This window comes from Tympanuchus pallidicinctus, unplaced genomic scaffold (genome assembly GCF_026119805.1).
Source record: "Tympanuchus pallidicinctus isolate F22 unplaced genomic scaffold, pur_lepc_1.0 scaffold8, whole genome shotgun sequence".
NCBI classification, from domain to species: domain Eukaryota; kingdom Metazoa; phylum Chordata; class Aves; order Galliformes; family Phasianidae; genus Tympanuchus; species Tympanuchus pallidicinctus.
In genome coordinates, this window is record NW_026294802.1 from 15,284,926 (window position 1) to 15,291,045 (window position 6,120).

Genomic DNA, 6,120 nt, shown 5'->3' on the forward strand with positions numbered 1-6,120 from the left:
GTGCCTCTTCCTGCCACCAGCAAGGAATGGCACAGAGACGCTGGTCTACAAAAGCAGAGTGAAGCTGAAACGCCGTTCATGCCATTCAGTGGAAGCAAGGTCCCTTGGTCGTTTGCCACAGGGTTTGGTCTGCTGCCCTACCTCTGCATCTCGGCTGCATGCTGTGCTGCTGCTACTCCCACCAAAGGGGGACCCAGACATCACCCTGCTCTTGTCCTTCACTCCAAACCTCGAGGACCCCCCGGTCCAAACTCAGCACCAAACTCAGCCCCACGTGCCACCATTCCCATATGTGGTAATGCCCACAGCTGTCCTTGCCTGAGGCAGAGATATGGCTACTGCTCCTTAAGCCATTTAACATCCTCAGGCTCAAGTTATTAGCAAATAGTTATTAGCAAATACCCTAATAGCAACAGGCTGTCTTCCTGACGAGGTGGTGAAACTCAACCTCTTCCCTTTCCCTTTTGAAAGTACGGCTTGGAAATGGGATCAGCATCTGGAAGCACACATGAGCTGATCCTGGGGAAAGAATGAGAGGAGCGAGGGGAAGGGAGGGAGCTGAGAATGAAGGCTGAGGGCGAGGTTTCACGTTACAGCTGAAGGAGACTAACAGTTCACCGCTGCCAAAAAAAGGGGGGCCCCATTTCCACCTTTCCTTCATTCCCCACCTTTCACTTCTGGCAACACAAACCTCACCCCTCCCGTGCAGCAGCACTGGTACTAGCCTGAACCTGGTGAGCAGGTTCAGTTCTCTATCCCAGGAGAAAACTATTCATGTTTTTTTGCTGTGCTTTTTTTTTTCTTCTTTTCTTTCTTTTAAATGCACATACATTTTTTACCAAGTCCATTTTCCAAAAGCTGCACATGCTGAACTCATGCACACCGGAGCGGCACAAGAGCACAGCTCAATCTCCCCTTCTGGACAGAGCCAGCAGCCAGACTGCAACAGAACCCACCCTCAGCTACGTGACAGTGTGGTGCCAGCACAAAAGATGGGGCTGAGCCAGAAAGCCAGCAATAGATTTGTTTGCCAATAAGCATAAAGCATAAAGTTTTACCTATAATTAGGGTCTATCCACCTGAACTCAGGAGTGAAGGCAGCCATGAAGGTAAAGGCTGACATTCAAACTGAACAGACCCAAACCAGACAAAAATATGAGCAGTACTGCAGGATTTCAATAATAATTGTTTCTCTTTTTAAATTGGACTCTTATTATCCAACAAGATGGCTGCCTTCATCACTGTGCTCAGAAATGTCTGTTTCCATTACAAATTTAACAATTAGTTTCAGGGTGGTTGTGGTAAAGCATTTTTCTCTTCCCATCAACTCTACATCAGATGAACAAATAATGCAGTTCTCTTCGATTTAAAAAAAAAAAAAAAAAAAATTAAAAAAAAATCAAGCCCATTTTACTTCACTGTCTTTCTTTCCTTCCACCTCCTCAGCTCAATCGCTAAAAGCAATTTACAGACAATAAATGCAACTTCACAGCTGCTTGTATGAAACCTTCCCTTTATTTTATAGATGAAGATACAGTATATATAGAAGTTAATACCACAGACGTCTGCTTCAAAGCTGGATAAGGAAGAGGAACAGACAAACTGAAAGAATACGGATCGTGCCTGCACACCAGTAAAACCAGTAATAAAGGGTTAAGGATGTCACCAGTGGGATGTAAATTTGGTGAATGTATCTGCTTAAATACAGCAACAAACAAAAGACTGCTCTGGGCTGTTGCTTTTTTGTTTTATTCTGTTTTTATTAGCTTCGTGCATGATCACCAGGAATGAAGAATCTGCAGCTGAAAACCACACACATCATTTTGTCAATGGAGATCTGCCAGCCAGGAGAGCGTCCAACGCTTTATCGCAGCCTCCCGGGCTTTGGCAGGGCCAAGAGGAGCGAGAACCTGAGCCCGACGTTAAAATAACCGCCTGTGAAAAAGCACGGGGAGTAGAACCACTAAAGAGAAGGAAAATAAAATATGCAGGCACTCTTCTGATGCTAACTGCTCCTCCAGGTTTAATAAAAATGCACAGCCAACTTTTCTTCCTCCGCGCGTTCCTGCAGCTCAGAAGCGCTGCACAGCCCAGCGTGCCCAGCTCTCCCAGAGCCACACACCACAGCAGAACAACCCTGTGAGAACCAGGAAGGTGGTGCTGGAGACAAAGCAGTGTTAATTTTGGCACTATCTTATCGCATAGCCTGAGTTTACTACCAAACCTATCACCTCTGGGTCAGTAAATCCGCATGCTCCTGGACTCCTCCATCTGCCCTGCAAGTCCTCTCCTGGCACTGTCCCTGCTTTGGCCAGCAGCTTTGTTTCCTTATCCATGACCAATACAGACTGGTTTTTGTATAGCCACGGCCCCTGGAAAACTAATTCAGGATTAAACTCATTTCTATCCTACACACAAATACCAGGCACACTTAACCCAAGAGGGCACTGGGGCTTCTCTACTGTGACCAGCTTGAAAACCCAAGCTGTATCACACATGCATCAAAGAACAGATAGGCGTCAAGAAGGATCAGAAAACAACAGAAACAAAGTCAACGTGAAGGATTTGAACTTGCACTCTCTCTCACATAGGGACAGCTGGTAAACACCACACCATGTCTAGCAGGGCCGCCATTTTCTGCCTCTTCACTGCAGGAAGTCCAGATGTCTGCGCCCCGTCCACACAGCCCTGCCACTGCAGCCCAGCACTACCTCACAAAATGGCTCCTGAGATGCAACCACTGCAGAGAGCCCAGTACATGGAGCCCACGGTCCATTTGCACCTTCCACGCAAGGCCTGCGGTACCCCTGTTTCCACAGCGTGGCCTGTGACATCCCAGCAGCTGTAGGACAGCAGGAGGGGACCAGCAGCCTTTTGGGTGCTTGGAACTGGCACCCAGTGCTGTCACCAAGGCCCTGGAGTCCAAGCCTCCCCATCCAGGCCCTAGAGTCCAGGCTCCCCCCTCCAGGCCCCACATACAGGTTTCCCTTTGCAGGCCTTCAGGCCCAGGTTCCCATGTCCACGCCTCCCATCCCCTCAAACCTCCAGCCAGGCCACGGCACCGTTCCCTCTCCCAAACTGTTCCAAAAGGAAGAAACTGCAGAAGGCATGAGCAGCTCAGGCTGAGAATATCATTTCCGAGGCTGGTGGAGGCTAAGCCACTGATATTTTTCTAATACAAGGAACATATAAGATGCCTAGAATTTGATAGCTGCTTTTTAATTAAATTGAAATAAGTAAATCACAACCCGTTGCCATGGAGAACGAACAGACACAGCCTCTTGACTCCAGGGCAGGATCAAGCAGGAGAGGCAGACAAGGCTGTGAAATTAAAAACACCTATTTTAAAGCAAATGGTCTCGATAATTAGCAAAAAATGTGGTATAGGGAAACAATATAACCATATGGCAGGAAGTGGTTTTCAAGGTGAACTACAAAGCTTCTTTAAATAAATGAATAAACTGCAGGAGCTGCCGGGTCACTTCCAGAACCCTATCTCCAGGATTGAACGTCATTAAAAAAAAAAAAATAGAAAAAAATAGTAATTAGCCCTTCTTTTCATTTTCCTGCCTATAGTCTACACTATGTTTGTTCTTATTTTCAGAGACTTGTTTCAAGTGATTTATGTTTACACCTATTTGCAGCTACCAGCAAGCCGTCAAACCACACGTTTTCAAAAGCCTTGCAGATCACCCTGGAGTAAGAATCAAGTTTATGGGATATAAAACCTTTTATCTCTTGCTCAGTGTCATTATACAATCCTGGCCAAGTCATCCGACACTAATAATCACTCTGAAGCCACGCATCCCCACTGTGACTGCCCCAAAGTGACGTGAGCAGACCAGTCACATCACACATTAGACTCTGTGCTGCCCCTCTGCTGCAGCAGAGCTTAGAGGGACAGGGCAGGCGGCTGGGCTGGTGCCAGGAGCCTTGCATGCTCCCTTTCCCTGTAGTTTGTGCAGCCCACAGGGCAGGCAGAGTGCCCCATACCTTCCTGCTCCCACACTCACATGCTTGCAACAGCATGGAGAGGGGTTGGGTGGCTTGCGCCGCTCCTTAGCATCTCTGCAGACAGGGTATTTGTTACACGGCTGGTGCCCCTACCCTTCCAAAGCACTGCTGCTCTGCTCAGACCTGAGAGCCAGAGGCTCTCAATGCCTTTCTGAGACCAGACAGAGCAAACCTTAGCAAGACTACCCAACAGTTTCATACAGTCAAAGTGCACCAAATCTGTAAGAGCCTAAAAATACTTGAAATAAATTCTACCTGATGACTCGGATTCAAAAATATGCCATGTGTTTTTTTCCCAAGGGAACAGACAGACACACTAATCTTCACTTCAAACCTCCTGTCTGCTCCAGGGGAGAAACCAACCTTTCCTCCTCATTTTTCGAGGACACAAGTTGTCAGCCCGTCATTAGTCTTCCATGGCCACTAACGACCCACACCAAGCATGCTGCCACATCCCAGTTCCAGGCCCTCTCGGCACAGCTGGTTACATTAAGAACAGTCATATTTTCAGCACTAATCAGTAGAAACCAAGCTGGCTACTGACAAATCCACTTTGGTTCCCCACCATGGCTGTGAAGGGAAGGAATTAAGGATAGGCGCTACAGATAAAGAAAGGCTGGAGGAGAAAGGAGCAATAAAAATAAGTACTGTCTGCACTCTGCTTCGCCTCAAATTTGGAACACTTGCTGCTTTAACTGTTCAGCAAGATTCATAGCTTTCATTATAAACAAACTCAAGGCCCATCTGCATGAAGATGTGCACAAACTACCTGCCAACGGGGCCCACCTGATGTGCACCACCCGGGCCCTGATGCAGCTCTGGACCCCGGGGCACACACAGCACGTCCTGCCCTGCTTCTTTCCTCCTCACCCCTCAGTTTCACTTATTTTGAATCCAGGTTTACAGCAGCGTGGCCAACCCAGAGCCTTCCCCTGGAAGCAGCTGCGGTTCCTTCCCCGTTCCCACAAGCCAAGATAAGCGTGCAAGGGGAGCCGCCAGCCCACAGGCACTCCCAGTCGGACACAGTCAGGCCTGGAGGCGTTCAATCCCCGCTGGGCGGCCACTTGGCAAGCGCAGAAGATGCTGGTGATGCCCAGGAGTGCGTTATTTCAGCATCGTGGTGGCGGGGGTTACAGACCAAGAAGAAAACTGAAAACAACAAAATGTGGCGAGTGCTGCTCCCTTTGCAGCACCATCCCATGCCATGCACACAAAGAGGGCTGTGGGCCCATTGGGCTGCCCCCGCCCCGACCTCCAGCCTCCGACCGCACCATGCAGATGGTAGATTCGGGATGGAAAGCTGCCGACGGCCGGCTATGGCCGTCCATCCCAGCGTCCAGCCCTCAAACTTCAGTGTCACCCTCGTGTCACCCGCTGTCAGCAAGTCCGAGCCACGGTCCTGCCGGCAGCGATCCGAACGGGGATCGCACTTCGGACCCGGACGGTGCTCTGCCAAAAATCTGCATCACCCCAAAGCTCGGCCCCAAAGGTCACGGCGGGCAGGGCTGGGAAGCGCCGCGCACAGCTGGCTCAGAGCAGAACGCGCGGGGCAGCACGGGGCAGCCAGCCGAGGGACCACGCGCCGGGTGACCGCGGACACCCACGCAGCGCCCACCCATCGGCTTCCAACGTCCCCCCGCAGCGGTTGGGGCCGCTCAGCGCAAATCCCCACGAAGAGGCAGAGCACAGAAAGTCACCTCCAGCGGGTGCACAGGAGGGGTATCCCGGCCCGCCGGCCCACCGGCCGCTCACCTGGCGGGGCCGCCGCTCACGGTGCCATCGCGGCGCGGGGCTCCCGGTTCTTTGTTGCGCGGCGGGGAGCGGGCAAGATCCGGTCACGTCATGTGACCCGCCGGGGGGGTCGGCTCTTGTGGTGGTGCTGCTTTTTTTTTTTGCTTTTTTTTTGCTTTTTTTTTTTTCCCCCTTCCTCCCCTCTCTCCCTTCCGCCCCCCGCCCAGCCCAGGCCCCGCCGCCGGGCGCGGGTGTCAGGCCCGACTGCTGCCGGCGGAGCGGCGGTGGAGGAGGAGGAGCCGCGGGCGGGAGCGCTCCTCGGCGGGGCGCGGGGGCGGGATCCGGCGGCGCCCGGCGCTGCCCACGGCACGGCCC

The 6,120-nt window shown here is 51.5% G+C and overlaps 1 protein-coding gene across 6 annotated transcripts in view; it reads right to left on the reverse strand.

The window, feature by feature from the left end:
• The window catches only part of TCF20 (transcription factor 20), a 116,130-nt gene extending 110,107 nt beyond the window's left edge, over positions 1 to 6,023 (reverse strand). For 3 of the 6 annotated variants that reach the window (XM_052668369.1, XM_052668372.1, XM_052668368.1), the window contains exon 1: positions 5,767 to 6,023. The gene's annotated coding sequence lies outside the window, so the exon portion shown is untranslated. The remainder of the gene's footprint in view (positions 1 to 5,766) is intronic. The other 3 variants (XM_052668373.1, XM_052668375.1, XM_052668374.1) reach the window with 3 other exon arrangements.
• Positions 6,024 to 6,120: the final 97 nt, after the last annotated feature.